A 9,089-nucleotide genomic window follows, 5' to 3' on the forward strand; every position below is an offset into this window, starting at 1 on the left:
TCTCCTGTGGTCTTATGACCTTCTGTGTGTCTGGTTAGGGACAGGCAGGCTGGAAAGGGACAAGGAAATCTTGCTCAGGAAAGTCCAGGCCCCTCAGCGGGGGGGGGGGGGGGGGGCGGTGTCCCATAGATTGCTGATGCATCCTGTGGCCACATATCTGTCCTGAAGCCATTCCCAGCATGCCCCCCACTTTGAGGACCTCCTGATAATTGATCTCCTGCCTCACCCATGCATGATGCAAGACATCTCAATGTTCTATCAAAGAACCTTACAATTTCCACACCTTGCCTGGAGACCTTGTAAGTCCCGATGACCCAGATACCCATGACATCCTGTAACCTAGAATGATCCCCAGTCGTTTGCCCTCTGCTAAGACCCCACCTCACTCAGTGAGTGCTCACACAGCCCAGGAAATGGAGCAATTTCTTCACTAACTCACCCCAGTAAAACCCTATGAAATTCTCAGACCAACCCATGGACCCTTCCCCCACTCTAGGTAATGTCCCGTGAGACCCTCACTATAAGCAACATCCCAGCAAGCCCTGCATAGTGCATTTTAGAAACAAAACCCATCCATGCCAATCTGGGTCTCAGTATGTCCAAAGTCCATTTCTGGAATACCTCACTTGAAAGGCCCCAGCATGCACGGGGTGAGGCTGGGGAAACGGCTCTCCCACCTGGGCAGCCTGTTCATCCTGCAGCCTCACCCCGCTTGCCAACCTCCATATCCTAAGGTGGGAGGAGCTGAGGCATACTGGCAGAGACCCTGGGGTGGAGACAGGCTGGGGCAGCAGACGTCTGCCCTGTCCCTGCCAGGCAGTGGCTCACAGTCTGGGTCTGGGCTGATGGGGCAGCCACCTGTCTTGGTGTTGCTTCAAGCCAGCTCTCTAATGGTGCCCTGCTCCAAACCTTCTGCCCATTTCCCAGCGTGGTACTAGATCCTCTGGAAAGTATAGTGGATCCAAGACTTGTTGGCTGTAGTCAGGAGGCCGGCACAAGGGATTCTAGATGCTGAGGACCCCACTTCCTGGTCTGCAGCCCTCCCAGGCCCTGAGATCTAAAAACGAGGGTCACAGGAACTTCCCTGGTGGTCCAGTGGGTAAGACTCCGCACTCCCAATGCAGGGGGCCCGGGTTCAATCCCTGGTCGGGGAACTATATCCCACACGCATGCCGCAACAAAGATCTCGTGTGCTGCAACTAAGACCCAGTGTGGCCTAAATAAATAAAAATGAGGATCACAGACCTGTTTAGAGCCCTTGAATAGGTCACATAAGCAGGATGAGGGGACAGTTCCAAGGCTGGCCCAGAGCTACAGCAGGAACTCCAAGAACCTGAGTGGGACTCAGGATACCTGGCTGAAATTGCATCCACTCACGGTCCAAGGTAGGTGAGGGAAGTGTGGCAGGGAGCTACGGGGGGCCTCTTAGGCCTTTAAGATCCCAGCATTCTGAACCAGATACATGCTAGGAAGAAAGTAAAACAAGCGTGCTGCAGCGGCTGGGTGCATGGGCAGCAGTGGGTGATGTGGTCAGGTCAAGAAGTGACATCTGAGCTGAATCCTCTAAGGTGAATGGTGGGAGGGGCCAGCTGCGCAAACTTCTTTCCTGGTAGAGGGAACAATGGTTTCTTGCCTTTTGAGGACCAGAGGAACGTCGGTGTGACTGGCACGTAAGTGATGAGATCAACGAGGAAGCAGGTGCGGCCACTGCAGGGAGAATTTTGCCCCATCCTGAGCTGGGAATCAATCGGGGGACCCGGATCTGCGCATGCGGCGGCAGGAAGAAGGCAGGAGCGCAGGCGCGCAGATCCCAAGGAATGGCGTAGCCCGGACGAGCCGCAGCGTCATCCGCCCAAAGGCAGCCTCCGACCCCGCCTTTTCGTCCTGGGGAGTGGGGTGCATGTCCCTCTCCTCCTTGGACACAGGAGGATGCTGGTGTGAATGGGTTGCATTGGAGAATGTAAAAATGAGCTCCGCCTAAGAAAGCAAAGTCTGTGGCCTTACGTGGGGCTAGAGTGGCAGACGCGGAAGCGATATTGGCAGAACGCCCCCTTCTGAGTGACCGACAACTGCTTTCTTTTAGAAACTCGGGTTCCTACCATCACAAACGGTGAGATGCTCTGCTGTTTGAAATCCAATCAGTAAGAAGAAAACCCCATGCTGCCAGGGTAACCTAAATCACTTTGACGCGAGATTCAGCTTCAGTTCCTACCCGGGCGCCCAGCCCCGGAAGAGGGGTTTCTGGCGCAATATTCCACATCCATCTTAACGGTTTGGTTTCCCAGCTCCGCTTTGCGGTGGAGACCAGCTACACACAGTCATGATCTACTTTCAGCCTGCCAAACAGCCTGTCCAATTTCGCCTGAACAAACGCCAGTTTCCTCACGTCCCATAAGCAACCGAAGGGCCCTACGACCCCCATACCCCCAACGTGTGCAGCTCCGTCATTGTCAAGTCAGTGAGCCTGGCTTTCTACAGTACAGGCTCCTGCCTGTTGGTTTAGGCTGATTCTACCTGTCCAACCAAGGCTGGGGCAAGGGGCTCATGGAGGGCATCTGGGAGCCTGGGATAATCATGGTTGGGAAAAGTCACGGACTGTGATGGGAAGGTGGCAGGAGAGAGCCATGCAGGATGGAGTCAGTGTTAGCCTGTGAGTCTGGCACATGGGCCCTGGAGTTGGGCTGCTGATTCCCAAGGGAAATAAGCTCTCCTCTCTTCCCTCCCAGGAGTAGGGAGTGGGAAAGGTAGTCAGTCATAGGACGGGAGGAGCCTCTGCCCAGGCTTCACCGTGTGGAATTACTTGATGTGCCTCAGAGACCCCTTCCTTGGGCCTGTTTTCCCTGGGGAACAGGGGGTTGGGAGTGTAGGGAGGCTGGCTTTGTCTCAATTCCCACCTCTTGTCATCTCCTAGATGAGGGGCTGACCAGGAAAGAACCAGAGAAAGCAAAGGGTAATTGAACACTTAGTACTTTATGGGCACTGTTACAAACACTTCACACGTGTTGATTTTCCCAGCAGCCTATGTGATGTGGATTCATATTATGCCCACTGTGCATAAGAGACCTAGGTTCTCACAGGTCATCTTACTCCTGAGCCATTTCTGAACGACTAGGCTACACTGCCTTTTCTGGTATTTATCACTATCTGAGAGAGACCCCAAGGACTGTACCTTCTTGGGGACTATGTATCCCTCCCCACTTTTTATTTAAACAATCTTATTTTTTTCCGAATGCAAGCATCTTTCATGCTTATTACAGAAAACTGGAACATTACAGAGATAGCTCACTTAGAAGATAAACCAAATTCTAACCCAGCACTCAGAAATAATCAAGGATAAAAGTCTGTTATACAATCAGAGTATTCTGTAATTCTCTGGAGCTCCAGATTGTTACATGAACCAATAGTTCATTACTTTGTTTTGCTGAGTAGTAGTCCCAGGCAGTGTTGTATTAATGAACACAGCTTGGGTTGCAGCCTTACCTCAGGGCACTGCGCTTCCCTCTCTCTGCTGGACATTGTCCCAATTCCCCAGCATCCCTGCATCACCAATTCCCTTCCTCCTTTAGGCCCTGCCCTTTGCCGGGCCACTCTATAGCTGTACCACCAACATGTGACCTCTCATCACTGTTCACTGCTTCTTCTCTTTGTACTCGGCCCTAATTCACATACTACTTATATTTTACTGATTTATTTGATATGGTCTCCTACCCCTACAATAATGTAAATTCAAATTGGCACCTGAAGAATTTTCTGAGTTTGGGCTCACAGGTTTACTTGTTTTCAGATTGTTGTTTTATGATTCCCACCGAATGCATATTGGTCATTTTAGGCTTCTCATGTTCTCAGGGTAATTTTAAGAAATCTGGTTGAATTCCTTCCACCAATCCCCTCACAGATAATAACAACACATAGGTCTTATAGTCATCCTATGCCTACAACTTAAGTACACAATATCCGGTACCCTACCAAAAATATCCATGCATAAAAGACAAACTTAAGCCAGACAGACAACATAAACACAGAAATGCAGATGTTGGAACGATCAGATTTTAAAAACTGTCAGTAATGTGTTCAAGGAATGAGCTATATGGAAATTTTCAGAAGAAAATTAAACCTGTGTTTTTGGTTAAATTGTGTCCTCCAAAAAGGTATATTCAATTCCTAATCCCCAGTACTTGAGACTGTGACCTTATTTGGAAATAGAATCTTTGCAGATATAATCATTTTAAAAAGAGGTCATACTGGATTAGGATGGACCCTAATCCAATGACTGGTGTCCCCCTAAAAGGAGGACAATTTGGACACAGGGAGAAGGCCGTGTGCCACCCCAGGCAGAGAGGGAAGAATGCAGCTGCAAGCTAAAGAAGACCAAGACTGCCGGCAGGCACCGAGGCTAGAAGAGGCAAGGATTCTTCCTCAGGGACTTCAGAGGGAGAATGGCCTTGCCTGCACCTTAATTTTGGCTTCTTGCCAACAGAATTGTGAAAAAATTAATTTTTCTACATTATGTAAAAAAATTAAGAAAATTTTACAACTAAAAGTTCATCAGTTCTTAAACATAACAGATGTTTAACAACCAATTAGACTTAGCTGAAGAGAATGGGTGATTGGAAGATAGATAAAAGGAATAAAGACACACAAGAAGGAAAAAGTATTAAATAAAATCCAACATTTACTAGCGATTAAAAAATAAATTTATACTAAACCTTAAGTAAATGGAAATCTCCTAAATAAAGGGTATGCAACCAAAAACCAGTATTTTAATGGAGGAATATTATTGAAAGCTTTCAATAAGATGCCCTCTGACCCCAAATGTTCAGCATCACATTTCCTAATGATAAAAAATAAACTTACCTTTCTTTGCAACAAGGCAAAGAAAAAAGTACATAAGGATTAGAAAGAAATTAATCAAAATGTCATTATTTGCAAATGGCACGACTTTGTAGAAAATCCAAAGAATCTACATTTAAATCAGCATAGGTAAAAGACTTTAGCAAGACCACAAAGGTCAATATAAAAATCCAGTTTTGTTTTGTTTTTTTTAATCCTTGTATTTCTAGTCCCAGGAACAAACTCTCAGCAAGAGAAATTTAAAAGACACCATTTAAAATATAATAAAATACCTAGAAACAAGTCTAACAAAATGTCCAAGAATTTTTACACAAAAACTAAAATCAAAACTCAGATACCGTAGAAGAGCTTCAGGACTTGATGCAACTGCTAACACTCAGTGCAGGGTGAGCACAGTACCTCCAGGAGCTGCTTTGAATAGTAAACGGCTCCCTGCTGCAGAGAACGTCGTGTTGATTCCTACCACTCAGGGGCTGAGCTGCCACTGTGTAGTGAGACATCAGAGACACCACACAAAACCATTTAGAACAGATACCTGGATGATGGAGCCTACTCTGTCCTTCGTAGCAGATGGCAGAGCAGCTTGCAGAATCCAGGCAGCCTTCTAGTCACCTGGTAATTGGGTATGAGCACTATTTTCAAGTGTAAAATAAGGTTTCTCCAAATCCAAAAGGTCCTACCAACAGTTATGCCTCTTTCTTGGTGATGCAGTATCTTGACCTTTCCACTGGAGGAAATGTTCCAGTTCTGCCCAGGTCCAGAGGTCAGCAAACATTTCCTATAAAGGCTCAGAGAGTAAGTGTCTGCTAGGCTTTGTGGGCCACATGGTCTTTGATGAAACTACTCATCTATCTGCCGGTGTAGCTCAAGAGCAGGCTAGACAAAATAAATGAATGCACATGGCTGTGTACCAATAAAACATTATTTATAAAAACAGGCAGCAGGCCAGATTTGGCCCATGGACCCTAGTTAGCCAATCCCTGCCCAAGACCATTAGACCCTGAAAATGTCCCTGACATGGCAGAGCCCTGAATTCTTCCATCCCCTAGCACACAGGTAGGTGTCTTCCTAAGGAATCCCAAGTACTCACTGCTTCCTCCTCACCAAGACCAATGAGCATGTCATCAATATAGTGGATCATGGCAAGGTGATCAATGTCTCTCCAGACTGTATTGTAACAGAGAACAGGAGTTATACACACTTGGAAAAAGACAGGGAATGTGTTCTGATGTCCATGTTATAAGGTCATTTAAAAAAAATCTTTTGCTTGACTCTGTTTGAAAAGAACATATTCGCTAGGTCAGGGGCTTCCCAAGCTCCAGAGGCTTGTTGATCTATCCGGGCAAACACGCCACATTAAGCACTGAGCTGTGACTGGGGCAACTACATGGTTAAGTTCCTGGTCTTTCGCTATCTGCTGGAATCTATCTGCTCTTTCTGGGGAACAGGCAGGCAAATAAAAAGGGCTAGGCTTGCCTTTTTATTACGTGTTTCAGCATGGCCCTAAACCCAGACGTTGCACACACATCACAGAATCTTTGTTCACTGTCTTGGATGGGGAATGCCTTCTGAGAGGTTCCTCTTGGCCTTTCCTACCATGATGACTCTTCACAAGCCAGGGACCCAGTGTGAGGTATCTGTCAACTGCCTAGGGTACCCCTTCCCACTCACTCAGGGAGATAACCTAAGGGGTCTGCAAACCTGTTTAACCCACAATGAAATGAACATGTCACCTGGACTTCCTATGCTCCCAATCTTAACAGAAGGACTATGATCGCACTTTGGATCCCCTGGTATCAGTATCAACTCAGACCCCCTATCCAACAGCATATATAAGAGACTCGGGTCATTTCCTACCCCTGGCCGCAGAGGGGAAGATGTATAGAATCTTTATTACATAGTTGTTGCAATGCTGTCAGGCCCTTCCTCCACTCCAGTTGATGGTCTCTGGGACTGAGACCTGGCTCTGTTCTGGAAATAAATATAACAGACCTCAGAGCTGTGCCTGTATGACCCCTGGACACACAGAGGTCTGACAGCCTTCACCACAGATCTGGCTGGGTAAAGGCTCCTCCTGCCTTTTGGGTTTTGGTGCCCGTCATGACAATTATGCTTACCTCACCATCTGATGATTGCCACTACCTGATCTCTGCTCTTCTGGAATCCTTTTACCCCTATTTTCTCCTACTGCCAACCCTGGCCAAGAGCTTCCATTAATGTCTCAAAATGCTGGTGCACCTCACCAGCACATTATCGAATTTAGTGGAATGTCCTTGGATCCTTCCAGGAGAACATCTTTTAGCTGGTGTTTTTTCTGGCCTTAAATACTAATCTTCTCTAGCATGCCCACCTGAGTCCCCCAACCCCCTTTCTCAACACCCAGCATCTCTTCCTCCTATAGGCCATCGTCTCCAAGCTTCAAGGGTCAACTCTAGATTAGGATGGGCTCCAAGAATGCTTAGAATTTATATCCTGAGTCACAAGAGATGCCCCACATCAATCGCTTTATACTCAACCCTCTGGCCCAGCATTCTCAAGATCCCCTTGTGTGCTACGGCTCCTGTTCATACATACTAATCAGGCCCTGCAGTTTCCTTCTGTGCCACACTCAGTCCTGAGACTAGTTTTCTGAAACAGGAGTCAGTCATTTCCTTTAAGGGGCTAGAAATAGTAAAAATTCTGCAGGCCAAGGGAAATTTGAAGTTTTCACAAATTTTTTTTTGGATAAAACTAAAACACTAAGAGCAGTATTTTGTACTACAGGTCTGCTAATAAGAATGGTATTCTTTTGGGAGAGATTCTAATTAATCGGGGTTTCCTGCCACCAAATTGACTCAACTGGAAACCATTCTTAGCTCACGAGTTACACTATATACTAAACCATATGGCAGGCTGGATTTGGCTTACCAGCAGTTTGCCAGCTCATTCTTCCAGCAGACTTGGAGAGCAGATATTATCTGATCAACCACATACCTCAGGTGATGCCTCTGGATAAGTCTTTCTTCTAATAAGAGGCACCAAAGCAACTGCTGCTGGCCCAGAAATTTGAGTCACTGTGGGATTTAAGGGCATCTAGCACATTCCCAATTTCCCACCCCTGGTTCTTGGAGCCCACTCCTTCCATAAATGAACCTCAAAATTAGCAAAGATTTACGGGGAATAAATGTACTCCTCGAACCTTCACTGCCCTATTAAGCCTTGGTCTTTTTTTGCGGTACACGGGCCTCTCACTGCTGTGGCCTCCCCCGTTGCGGAGCACACGCTCCGGACGCGCAGGTCCAGCGGCCATGGCCCACGGGCCCGTGGGATCTTCCCGGACCGGGGCACGAACCCGCATCCCCTGCTTCGGCAGGCGGACTCCCAACCACTGCAACACCAGGGAAGCCCAAGCCTTGGTCTTTTAATCACATCCTAGACCTTGCCATCACAGGTTTCATTAACTCCCAGGTTTTCTGCCTGGGTTTCTCTGGGTCTTTCTCACAACCCAGATGGCCTTTGCTTCCCTGCAATGGACTGTCACTCATGAGATGAGCAGACTGTGAACACAGCCTAGAACAGATGCGTGGTCTCTGCACAACTCACCTGCCCCCCAATTATGCTATCCAGTCTTCTCAGTTGACCTTCCCAGTTCTGCCTCTGGCATTACTGGGTTATGCTGCTGCCCTATCTCCAGCCACCTGAGTCTGTAGAACACTAGTGGGAAGAATGGCAGGGTGGGGTTGTGAAGCCCAAAAAAGCCAGGAAAGGCCTAAGACTCTCCAATCTACCTATAAAACCATCAGAGGCTTGGCTAACACAGCAGCTTCTCTGTAAATGAGGCCAGTGTCTTAAAATGAAGACACCATACAAAGATCCTATTAATGCTGGTGAAACTTGGGTAACTGGGCTACATTGTATAGTTATTAAAGTGGAAAAATAAAGCTGGGAAAGTTAATAGCTATCAAGCAAAGTTCTTTTTAATAAACTTCATTCACACTTTAAAGTCTTGACGGTTTTGGTGTATGTGTTAAGTTTAAAATGATGGATCGCTGTGTGCAGAGCTACCTGAAATTTGGAACTTGTTTCCAACTGCCAGATAGACAATTTTCTAATAACAATTTGGAAGTAGGTTTCAAACTTGAGAATATGTGTATCCTGCAATAACCAGTAACTGTAACCCAGCAGCGTGTGCTACAGAAATAATCCTAAGTGTGGAACAAAGACTGTTTAAACCAGCACATCTTATATAAAAAAAAAAA

This window comes from Lagenorhynchus albirostris, chromosome 16 (assembly GCF_949774975.1).
Source record: "Lagenorhynchus albirostris chromosome 16, mLagAlb1.1, whole genome shotgun sequence".
Lineage (NCBI taxonomy): Eukaryota > Metazoa > Chordata > Mammalia > Artiodactyla > Delphinidae > Lagenorhynchus > Lagenorhynchus albirostris.